A 13,299-nucleotide genomic window follows, 5' to 3' on the forward strand; every position below is an offset into this window, starting at 1 on the left:
CTAAAATACTGTCTTATTAATGACTCCAGATACCTTACTTATCTTGACAGTAATACAGCAAAGGTTTCTATTCCACTGCACATGCCAGGCTGAAGTACAGATAGTTATTATAAATATAATTCTCTCTACAAGATCATTATTTTTGGATAAGTTTGTAAAAAATGTAATGGTGTTATTAATATGTATGTAGTGTTTCAATGCAAATAATCTCGTGCCTATTTAGGTAGTGGCTTTCCAGTGAGTAAATCAATCTTCCTATATAAATGAAAGTGTCTTTACTAGGATGAACTGCAACCCCGCTAAAAAAATACCTGCCCAATATTTTGAAGTATACATGATTTACTTTCTCTTCTTCACTGCTCATTCTTTTGTAGGTCTGCAGAAAACTTTAAAAGGCCTAGGATTGGGGGGCATCTGGGTGTCTCAGTCAGTTGAGCATCCAACTTCATCTCAGGTCATGATCTCATGGTTCGTGAGTTCGAGCCCCGTATCAGGCTCTGTGTTGACAGCTCGGAGCCTGGAGCCTGGTTCGGATTCTGTGCCTCCCTCTTTCTCTGCCTCTACCCGGGCCACACTCTGTCTGTCAAAAATAATAAATAAACATTAAAAAAAAAAAGGTTCAACCCTGATAAAAGGCCTAGCATTGGGGATTGGAAACCTGACTTTATACCCTGCCCTTCTCTATCTCTCCATCCTTAGGTTCCTTTGGGTGCTTAGACTAGCATGGCTCCAACTTAATTTCCCTGTATCTTTTGGCAATCCTCAAGTTTCATGACCTCACAGATCCCTTAGGAGGATCGAATAAAATAATGTAAACAAGGCCAGCTCTGGTTGGTTGTTTATATTTCTGATCTCTTTCTGATCCTTATGAACCCTCCTTCATTTTTCTATTTTCTTCTCTCCTGAATGTTTTTTTTTCCTCTAGATTTATCAGTAGCACCAGGAGTATTAATTAACAGCAGAAATTAACTGTTGATGAAATCAATGCTACCTTTTCACGAAAATAATATGCAAAATATTGTCCTTTTACATACCTTTCAGGCTCCCTCTCTCTCACTCTTTATTTTCCTTTCTTTCTCCTTCCTCTCTTCTTTCCCTCCCTCCCCTCCTTCCTTCCTTCTATCATGCTTTCATTGTGTAAAAAACAGCATTTCTTGAACACCAACCCAGTACCTGCCACTTTTCTAGGTACAGTTGGCAAAACAGATCAAAATCTCTACCCCCATGGAGCTTACATCCCAGTAAGAAGATACAGACAATAAATGAATACAATATAAGATGTTAGACTGTGATATATGCTGTACAGTAAAATAAGAATAAATAGTTCTGGGAGGAGGGTTACACTTTTAAATACAGTGGTCAGGGAAGGTCTCAAAAGGTGACATTTGAATGAAGACTTGAGGGCAGTGAGGGTGAGAGCCATTGGCATCCCTGGGAGAAAAGCATTTTATGAAAATTGTTTTTTAGTTTTTTTAAGTTTATTTATTTATTTTGAGAAAGAGAGCATGTGTGCCAGTGGGGGATAGACAGAGAGAAAGACAGAGAGAGAGAGAGAGAGTAGGGGGTGGGGGCCGGCAGAGAGAAAGAGACAGAATCACAAGCAGGCTCTATGCTGTCAGCACAGATACCTATATGGGGCCTGAACTCAGAAACCATGAAAGCATGACCTGAGCCAAGATCAAGAGTCAGGCGCTTAACCCACTGAGCCACCCATGTACCCCTGAGGAAAAGTATTTTAGACATCGATAAGAACAAGTAGATGGAAAGATCTGTGGTAAGTCATAGAACCAGGAATATCCTTACTGTAACTTGACCTTGATCTTACCTTTCACAAACCGATTTTGTATATATTTTTTCTTTATTGGATTTTGGAATATTCTTCATCCAATTTTCCATCACTTAAACTTTTAAATTGCTTCATAGACTTGGTCTAGAGAGAAAATATCAAACACATCACACATATAAATAAAACATATGCAAGATAATTAGATTTGCATAGACTTTTGAAGATACATACAGTAATTAGAATTTTGAAAGTAAAATGCTGTGTTCTTATATTCATTATAATGTCACCTAATTATATTTTCCTTTTCCTGGATTCCAAATTTCTTATGCCTCAAAGACATATTTTGATTTAGATTTAGATGTTATTCATATGATTATTTCCCAAGACACTTTAAACGTGTTCTATAATAATTACCCCTGCCCATATATGTATCACATACCAACTATTGCAGGTATTGGTGAGATAGCAGTCTATATTCCTTAAAAAGGGGGATTACAAAAAGTAACATGGTGATGGTTCCTGGAAAGTCATGAGGCTCTGGGTTCAAGTTCCATTTGCTATGTAACTTCAGGCAAATGACTTAAACTCTGAGTCACAACATTTCCGCCTCTTTAAAAGAGGGTAATTAGGGGCGCCTGGGTGGCCCAGTCGGTTAAGCGTCCGACTTCAGCCAGGTCACGGTCTCGCAGTCCGTGAGTTCGAGCCCCGCGTCGGGCTCTGGGCTGATGGCTCAGAGCCTGGAGCCTGTTTCTGATTCTGTGTCTCCCTCTCTCTGCCCCTCCCCCGTTCATGCTCTGTCTCTCTCTGTTCCAAAAATAAATAAACGTTGAAAAAAAATTTAAAAAAATAGGGTAATTATTTCACTGTACTCTTTAGGATGACCATTAGACACCATATATATGGATATGCTATGTCAATTATAAAGAATTATACTTATGTTAAATATTGTTTATAGCAAACTGCACAAGAACGCTGCAATGACAAAACCCTAATTATACTACCATGGGGCTTTGTGCTTGTAGAGTAGTGTGTGTGTGTGTGTGTGTGTGTGTGTGTGTGTATGAAGAATAAATGGCCTCTGGAGTATACTAAATCTCCCTTTTCAAAGGGAACCATAACAAGTTATATAATGCATGGAAAAGCCTTTGTAAAACACAATGTTCTTGACTTCTTGTTTTCACAGGATAATAGTTTCAGAAATCCTAGATTCTGAGAAATTAAATATTTTATTTTCTATATCCTTTATACTTCTCATGTTACTAAACATACTTGAACAACAAATAACTCTCGGGTATTTTATTTCAAATCAGGAGGAGTGGTATAATCCAATTTGTCTTTTGTTTGCAATTACATTCTTATTCAGGACACCTGGTAACTGTAAACTGATACTGAAATAGGGCAGGTGCCTTGCACTTCATATTATCCTCAAGCATAGGAGAACACAAGAGATTTAATAACCTCAAATTTCTGTGGAGTTCACTTCTAAATGATTATTCTTTAGGTCTCTGGGAAAAGCAGATTAGAAAAATAGCATATTTAACCATGGTAAAAAATATACCCAAATATCTATATTGAAGGAAACAAGTCAGTGACAAGGAAATATCTAACTACACTGGTTAAAAATCTTGTTTTATTTATCAGTGTGATGTTAAATTTTATAGATGAAGCAAATAAAAATCATCATCAATTCAATTTTAAATATGCTTCTAATACCTAATGGAGCAGGCATATCTGGGAAATGACAATCATTGCTATTCATATACAGGAGTGAATCGATAGTAAATCTTGGTCAAGCCAAGTGTTCTGTAGAGTACCTTCAAATTGTACTGAGCTTGATCTCCCCCCAGCCTCTGAGAAATCTGCTGTATGGCATGTAGATAGCTCTAATGTGGGTAGAATTGGGGACTGGCCTTTGCTACAGCTCTAGGAAGGATGAGGGCTGAATGCTACAGTAAAACTAAACAGGTACAGCAACTGCATGTCCCCATTTTGTCTGTACCTTTTGGTTTCCCAGTTGGTTTCCATCTTTCTAAGCACAGTACATATCAAGAGAGCAGAAACCCAGTATTAATGTAGGCACCATTTGGCCAATGTAGCCTATTTTACATGTCAGTACCATACTGTACTGTCAGTACTGACACTTAGATGGTTTCCATATCTTGTCTATTATGAGAACATTGCAGTAAACATGGGAGTGTAGATAACTTTTTAAGACAGTAATTTCATTTCCTTTATATATAAACCCAGAAGTGAAATTGTTGGATATGATACCTCCAGGTTTTTGAGAAACCTCCATACTGTTTTCCACAATGGCTGCACCAATTTACATTCTCACCAACAGTGCACAAGGGTTTCCTTTCCTCCACATCCTCACCAACACCCATCACTTGTCTTTTTGATAATAACCATTTTAACAAGTGTGAGATGATACCTCATGGTGGTTTTGATTTGCATTTATTGATCATTAGTGATGCTGAACACCTTTTCATGTATCTGTTGGTGATTTTTATGTTTTCTTTGAAAAAATATCTCTTCAGTTCCTCTTCCCACTTTTAAGTGGATTATTTGAGGTTTTCTGCGATTGAGTTGTATGAGTCTCTTACATATTTTGAATATTAACCCTTTATCAGATATGTAGTTGCAAATATTTTCTCCTGTTCCATAGATTGCTTCCTCATTTCATTTCTTTTGCTGTGAAGAAGCTTTTGAGTTTGATGCAGTACTACTTATTTTTTCGTTTGTTTGTGCTTTGGTTGTCTTATCCATAAAACAATTGCCAAGACCAATATCAAGCAGCTTTGATTCTGTTTTCTTCTAGGAGTTTTATGGTTTTAGGTCTTATATTTGTCTTTACCATTTTTGTGAGTGATGTAAGATAGGAATTCAATTTCAGTCATTTGCATATGAATATCCAGTTTTCCCAGCTTCCTTTCCTTAAGAGATTATCTTATCTCTATTGAGTATTTGTGGTTCCCCTGTCAAATATTAGTTAACCATAGGTGCATGGGTTTATTTCTGAGTTCTCAATTCTGATCTATTAGTCTATGTGTCTGTTTTTATATCAGTATCATATTAATTACTGTACCTTATAAATACAGTTTAATATCAAGAAGTGTGATCCCTCCAACTTTGATCCTTTTTTCTTGGGATTACTCTGGCTATTCAGGGTATTTTATGGTTCTATACAAATTTTAGGATTTCTTTTTCTATTTCTATAAAAAATGGAATTGGAATCTTAATAAGAATTTGCTTGTATCTGTAGATTGCTTTGGGTAGTATGTATATTTTAACCATACTCACTTTTATAATCCTGAACATAGGATACCTTTCCTTTATTTGTGTCTTCTTCAATTTTTTCATCAATGTTTTAAAGTTCTCCATGTATAATTAAGGGTCTAAATGTGAAACCTGAAACCACAAAAATCCTAGAAGAGAGCACAGGTAGCAATTTCTCTGACATCAATCATAGCAACAGTTTTGTAGATATGTCTCCTCAGGGAAGAGAAACAAAAGAAAAAAAAAACCATTACAACTACATCAAAATAAAAAGCTTCTGTGCAGTGAAGGAAACCATCAACAAACCTAAAAGGCAACCTACAGAATGAGAGAAGATATTGGCAAATGATATATCCAATAAAGGGTTAGTATCCAAAATCTATAAAGAATTCATATTAACTCAAACCCCCCCCCAAAACAAATAATCCAATTAAAATTAGGCAGAAGACATGAACAGACATTTCTCCAAAGAAGACATACAGATGATCAACAGACACATTAAAAAGATAAGCAACGTCACTCATCATCAGGCAAATGCAAATCAAAACCAGGTGAGGTAAGGTATCACTTCACACCTGTCAGAATGGCTAAAATCAAAACCGCAAGAAACAAGTGTTGGCAAGGATAAAGACAAAAAGGAAAGCTTATGCACTGTTAATGAGATGCAAACTGTCACAGCCACTGTGGAAAACAGTATAGAGGTTTCTCAAAAAATTAAAAGTAGAACTGCCATATGATCCAGTAATTCCACTACTAGGTATTTACCCAAAGAATATGAAAACACTAATTCAAAAAAATACATGCATCCCTATGTTTATTACAGCATTATTTATAACAGCCAAATTATGGAAGCAACCCAAGTATCCACTGATAGATGAATGGGTAAAGAAGATGTGCTATACATATACACAATGGAACACTCTCCAGCCATGAAAAATAATGAAATCTTGCCATTTGCAACAATTTGGACAGATCTAGAGGGTATGATGCTAAGTGAAATAAGTTAGAGCAGGACAAATACTGTATGACCTCACTTATATGTGGAATTTAAAAAACAAAACCAAGAAGAAAAGAGACTCTTAACTATAAAGAACAAACTGATGGTTACCGGAGGAGAGTTGGTGGGGACTGGAGTAATAGATGAAATAGGTGATGGGGAATTAAAAGTACACTTCTCATGATGAACACTGTATGTTAACTATACTGTAATTAAATTTAAAAATAATAAAGTTTTCCGAGTACAAATTTTTTACTTTCTTGGTTAAATTTATTCCTAAGTATTTTATTATTTTTGGTGCTGTTGCAAATGGGATAACAATAATTTTTAATTAATTTTACAGTTAGAAAGTGTCCTCAGGTCTACAATGGGTCTCTTGTAGACAGCATATAGATGGATTTTTTTAATCCATTCTGATACCCTATCTCTTTTGATTGGAGCATTTAGCCCATTTACATTCAACGTTATTATTGAAAGATATGGATTTAGTGTCGTTGTGTTATCTGAAGGTTTCATGCTTGTGGTGACGCCTCTGGTCCTTTGTAGCCTGTACAGTGTTCCACTCACAGAGTCCCCCTTAGGATCTCTTGCAGGGCTGGTTTAGTGGTCATGAACTCCTTCAGTTTTTGTTTGTCTGGGAAAGCCTTTAATCTTAAGCCTTAAGATTCACTCTCTTAACAAGTTTCAAGTATACAACACAGTATTGTTAACTGTAGTTAGTTTGCTACATATTACTTCCCCATTATTTATTTTATAAGTAGAAGTTTGTACCTTTTGGCCCCCCTTATTTTACCCACTCTGTGCCTTCAGTAGCCACCAACTTTTCTCTGTATCTATAAACTTGTTGTTTGCTGTTGTTATTTTCTACATACAAGTAAGATCATACAGTATTTGTCTTTCACTGTCTAATTTGTTTCACTTAGCATGATACCCATAAGGTCCATCCATATTGCTGTGAACTCTTTGTTCTGTGATTTAACCTTCTAGCATGCTGAATGGTGAGGGACACACAACTCAGGAGATTGACCCACAAAGATATGAGAGAGACAACTGCAAAACATGCATGTGATGACCTATAGGATAAGCTCACCCTCTGATGAGTCTGATTCACATGAACATGAACAAAGCCAGCCTAGAAAAGCTCTCTAGTCTAAAGCAGAATTGGGAGCAGAGTCAAAGTTAAATAGAAAGTTGTTTTAAGACTCTAAATCATTCAATAATGGAAAACTAATAAAAATACTTCTAGCTTTTAGGTACTCCATTTGTTAAATCATGGAACTCTACTTTGCTGTCTCTACATATGCACTTTTTTTGCACTTCAGTATCTGATGATGTGCTATAAATGTTTACCAATTGGCTTTCTGTGGTGAAAAAAGAAAAAAAAAACACTTTTGCATAGCATTTACCAATATCTGTGGTGTAAAACCTTCCACCTTGACTAGTTTCAAGCTATTTGTTATATAACAAGCAACTTGGCAAAACACATGGAAGTTAACAATTAACTTTCATTAACCTGCAATAGCCAGGTACAGATAATCTCTAGCATATCCATTTATGACACCAGCATTGATCCATTCAGATGCCCAAAGTTCATGGACATAAGTCTTATTATGCTGAAAAATAGTCTTTGCTCCAACACATGCTACAGACTAACATCTGGGCCTATGGATATTATACCCAGAGATTTCTTTATATAACAAACTATAAGCTTATACCAATTATGTGTTTAGTAAAGCAGAAGCTTCTCTCTTGGAGAAATCTGTTCCTCAAGAGAAATCTTGGGCAATAAATAAATGCCCTCCTCTGTAGATCATTTTTATAGCCACAGAACTCCCATCTCCACTTACATACATACATTTTTAAAATACATCATTTTTTACTCTTCAAGAAAATTGTCACTTTTTAAATATTTCTGAAAAGTTAAATGGATACAATAACTCTCTTTCCCAATGTCTTCCAAGATACTACTAAAAAGTTTACCTTCTAGGAAGGATCATGTTCCAGAAAAAATAGTATGCAATCTAAGAATACTACAATAAAGAACTAGTTCAACAACTTACTAATCTAGTACACTGCCACAGGATACTTGAAACTTCAATAAAAAGTCTTTTATGCACTAGATACCTATATAAAAAAGAAAAAAAGAAAATGAAAAGTAACAATTGATTATTTCATGCAGTATTCTTAATTTCCTTTATTTAAAAATTAGTAATTACTTTTAGGGGCACTTGGGTGGCTTAGTTGGTTAAGCATCCAACTCTTGATTTCAGCTCAGGTCATGATCTCATGGTTCATGAGACTGAGCCTTATGTCAGGCTCCACGCTGAGTGTGGAGCCTGCTTGAGATTCTCTCTCCCTCTCTCTCTCCCTCCCCCACCCCGCACTTGTGCACTCTCTCTCAAAATAAACATTTTAATATATATAAAAACACAAATTAAAAATAGTAATTACTTTTAGAATTTAGTATTTTTGGATCAGGTCAACTGTTCTGCATGTTACAGGCCTTTTACTGCTTATATATTTCCCTAATAATGTAAATGTGCACTAAACTTGACATGTCAGACCATGTAGATACTATCAAAAATACAAACACAAAGACAATCACACTTTTTATTAACTTTTGACAATGGGCATCCAAGGAAATACTGGATCTCTGATGTATCACACTCTTCTAGCCCTCAAAGGTAATAGAAGCTCAATACCTGACCATGTTTTATATTTCATGAAGGTAACATTTCAAACGGAAGTTGGAAAAAATATTTTAATCCACATGTTAATTTAATGATGCTATAATAGAATAATGCCACTTAGAGATTAGGAAGGAATTTCCTCCAGTTACGGGAAAATTTGTACTAACCTTTAGTACGTGTGCCTCACTAAACTAACAAACTTAATTCTTTTTAACTTTGTAATATTATGCTATGTCTTCCCTCTTGGAAACAATCCATGAAAGAAATAGTTTTTAAGCTGGGCTTCATTAAAAACTTCTGCTCTGTGGAAGACAATGTCAGGAGAATGAGAATGCAAGCTATAGACTGGGAGAAAATATTTGCAAAGGACATGCCTGATAAAGAACAATTGTAAGTATAAAAAGAATTCTTAAAACTCAACATTAAGAAAACATATAACTCAATGAAAATATGGTTCAAAGACATTAACAGACACCTTGCCAAAGACATACAGATGGCAAATAAGCATAGGAAAAGATGCTCCACATCATTTGTCATTAGAGAAATTCAAATTAAAATGATAATTAGATACTACTACACACCTCATAGAATGGCCAAAATCTGGAACACAAACTACAGCCACATGCTGGTGAAGATGGGCAGGAACAGGAATCACTCTAGGTATTTACCCAAAGAATACAAAATACAAATTCAAAGGGATATTATGCGCCCTGATGTTTATAGCAGCATTATCTATAGTAGCCAAATAATGGAATATATATACTCAGCCATATACATATACAATGGAATATGACTCATCCATAAAAAAGAATGAAATCTTGCCATTTGTAATGACATGGATGGAGCAAACAAGCATAATGCTAAGCGAAATAGGTCAGTCAAGCACAAATATCATATGATTTCACTCACATGTGGAATTTAAGAAATAAAACAAATGACAAAGGGGAGAAAAAAAGAGGGGGCAAACCAAGAAACAGACCCTTAACTATAGAGAACCAACTGGTGGTTACCAGAGGAGAGGTGAGTTGGGGAATGGGTGAAATAGGTAATGGGGATTAAGGAGTGCACTTGTTGTGGTAAACACTGGCTGTTATATGTAAGTGTTGAGCCACTGAATTGTACACCTGAAACTGATATTACACTGCATGTTAACCAACTAGAATTTAATAAAAACTTAAAATTAAAAAAAAATTTAAACTCAGGTTATATTTACTGCACCTTTTAACTCTACACTGTGTACCCTTCTATGTATTTACTCCACATCTTTCTAAACTAAGCCAACTAAATAAAAATCAACATTTAACTTTCATTTATTTCTCATATTAAGCATTATATTTTTCTTGTCTGTCAATTTTTGTTGATTTTATGATTATGTCAATAATACTTTTGTTTAAAATAATATTATGAATTCTATTGTATTTTGGAATGTGGAAGTGTCTCTGACCTATTTCTCAATATTGATGTCTAGGTGGTTAATCTGTGGATGGCATACTTTCTTTTGGCATTATCTTCAGTTTAGTATTAAAATATATAGTGATTTAACCCTCTGCTGAAGCATCTTCCTAAATATTTCTGTTAGTATTACAAATTTCACAACATACTAACAAAATATCATTAACTCCATTTTTATGGATCATGAAATAAAGGCTAAGATTTAGTAACTCTCATTCATAAACATCATTTTGTACAGTATATAAACAGAGTTCTCTTTATCCCCAAAGTCCACCCAGCTAATTTCACTAAAGACCTTATACGAATCCCCATGGTTCTAGGATTAACGCAAGCCTTATTTCCCTGCTTTTAGGAAAATAAACCAGTGGAAAAGCACCCCCGCCAAAAAAAAAATCATTTGGTATTGGTCATGTAACACTCATTTTCTTTTACAGAATAGGAAAATAACACTATATTCTTTCACAAGGGAACAGTAAAGAAAGTTATATTAATGTTTGTCTATAACTGGGGTGTGAGGGATCCAATACAGAAAGCAGATACCAATTATTAATAGTGTTTAGGTAATATTGTTAGCTCTGACACATAGTCACGGATTCTTTAGTAAACACCATCATGTAGTAATTTTGCATATATGTATGTGTAATTGAAGTATAATGTAAATGTGTGTGTGTGTGTGTATGTGTAAACAGCATGCGCACGCACTATAGTAGCTGTTCCCCAGTGATTTCTCCAGGGGATTGTAAGATTGCATTCATGGTTTTGTCCTCACTAAGTAATTCCATGCCACTAACAAAATAAAATATTTGAGGTGTATAATTTTAATATGTCCTTGACAACTCAGCTATAATCAATGCTTTTAATCAGCTTAATTATTGAATATTTATATCATTTTATTTGCATTCCTCTTGGTGTTTATTTAGATGCTTATTTTGTAATTCCTTGTTTATAATATTTTTCTACTTGGAGTGAGGGAGATCGATATTTGGAGTGACTTGTAGGAATTCAGAATTGAAATTGTAAATATAAAATCTGCATAAGTGTAATGAAGCTTATAAAAAGTAGGAGATGATATAGTAAGGGTGTGAAAAAATGACAGCTTATGGTCCTGGGGAAATGACAAAGATAGCTTTGGCATAGTCAGCATAAGACTATAACCAGAAGGAGGTGGAAGAGGAGAACCATGAGGAGTAAAGACCACCCAGAGAACATTTGGGGAGAAGGAAACTTTGTAAGGCTCTTGATGTATATGGTCCTACTCCAGCTGTCTTAGAAATATAAGAGAAAAAATACAGGAGAATGTATATGAGTAGATTGAGCTGTTACTATTGGTAAATCTTCTTTAAAACAAAGAGAAAGGTAAGACTCTACTAGGATAAAGTCTCATTAAAGTTCCAACTTATTAGGTTGGATTTGAGATAATTTCTTTTTATATGATCCTCAATATCTTTTTATGAATATAATTTATTGTCAAATTGGCTTACATACAACACCCAGTGCTCATCCCAACAAGTGCCCTTCTCAATGCCCATCACCCATTTTCCCCTCTTCGCCACCCCTGTCCACCCTCAGTTTGTTCTCTGTATTTAAGAGTTTCTTGTGGTTTGCCTCCCTCCTCTCTGTTTGTAACTATTTTTTTTCTCCATTCCTTCCCCCATGGTCTTCGGCTAAGTTTTTCAAGATCCACATATGAGCGAAAATACATGATATCTGTCCTTCTCTGATGAATGGATAAAGAAGATAATCTTCAATATCTACTCAAAGTCACATTTAAGTATGGGAAATAAATTAAAATAGTTTCCATGCTGTTTTTGGAATACTTGCTATAAATACATATTCAAGGTTAAGGGGTTTAGAGAAAACATTTTACAAAGAAATTGACATTGCAGTCGTGAACTGCATTGTTTTAATAAATTATCCATTATGGTTTACTTCTTATTCTAATGACTTTCTGATTCCAAAATCATCAATATTATATATGTGTGTGTATCTATGTTTATAGTGATGTTCATATTGTTTTTTAAAGTTGAACATATCTATCTACATAAATATTATATCTTATATAATATTATATATAGAATATCCTATGTAATATCATATCTAGTTAAACATGCATATGTGTGACTTAAAAAATAATACATATGTATGATATCTTCTAATATATGTAAAATTACATATATTAAATATATAATTATAAATTTATAGCATTACATAATTAACATATCTATATATTTTATAATTTATAATAATTTACGTATATAAATTTAAATCTTGACTCTGTGCAAAGCTATAACTTGGCAGTGGCTGTAGGTTTCTTTGAATTTAAATATGGTAGTCACATTCTTTTTAATTCTTAGGTACTTAATATATTTTCTTGTGATTAGTGAGATTTTTCATTTAATATTAAATAGAAGTTGGTATTATAGGGCAGTCTCATATTTTATTTCATTTGATTACTTTTATTTTTTAATTTATATATTTAAATTCATGTTAGTTAACATTCAGTGTAATCTTGGTTTCAATGATTCATCACTTACATATAACACCCAGTGTTCATCCCAAGTGCACTCCCTAATGCCCATCACCCATTTAGCCCATCCCCATCCATCTCCACTCCAGCAACCATCAGTTTGTTCCCTGTATTTAAGTCTTTTATGGTTTGCCTCCCTCTCTGTTTTTATCTTATTTTTCCTTCCCTTCCCCTATGTTCACCTGTTTTGTTTCTTAAATTCCACATATCAGTGAAATCATATGATGTCTGTCTTTTTCTGACTGATTTATTTTGCTTAGCATAATACTCTAGTTCAATTCATGTTGTTGCAAATGGCAAGATTTCATTCTTTTTGATTGCCGAGTAATATTCCAGTGTGTGTGTGTGTGTGTGTGTGTGTGTGTGTGTGTATCCATCCCACATCTTTCTTATCCATTCATCAGTCGATGGGAATTTGAAGTTTTTCCATAATTTGGCTATTGTTAATAGAGTTGCTATTGGGGTCCATGTGCCCCTTCAAATCAGCATTTTTGTATCCTTTGGATAAATACCTAGTAGTACATTTTGCTCATGTGTTGATAGAAATAGAAATACCTTTGTATTCATGAGT

At 34.5% G+C, this 13,299-nt stretch overlaps 1 protein-coding gene across 4 annotated transcripts in view; it reads left to right on the top strand.

The window, feature by feature from the left end:
• Window positions 1-13,299, top strand: part of LOC101087059 (UDP-glucuronosyltransferase 2A1) — a 52,966-nt gene that overhangs the window by 13,163 nt on the left and 26,504 nt on the right. The window lies entirely within an intron of this gene.

Source organism: Felis catus, chromosome B1, assembly GCF_018350175.1.
Source record: "Felis catus isolate Fca126 chromosome B1, F.catus_Fca126_mat1.0, whole genome shotgun sequence".
NCBI lineage: Eukaryota > Metazoa > Chordata > Mammalia > Carnivora > Felidae > Felis > Felis catus.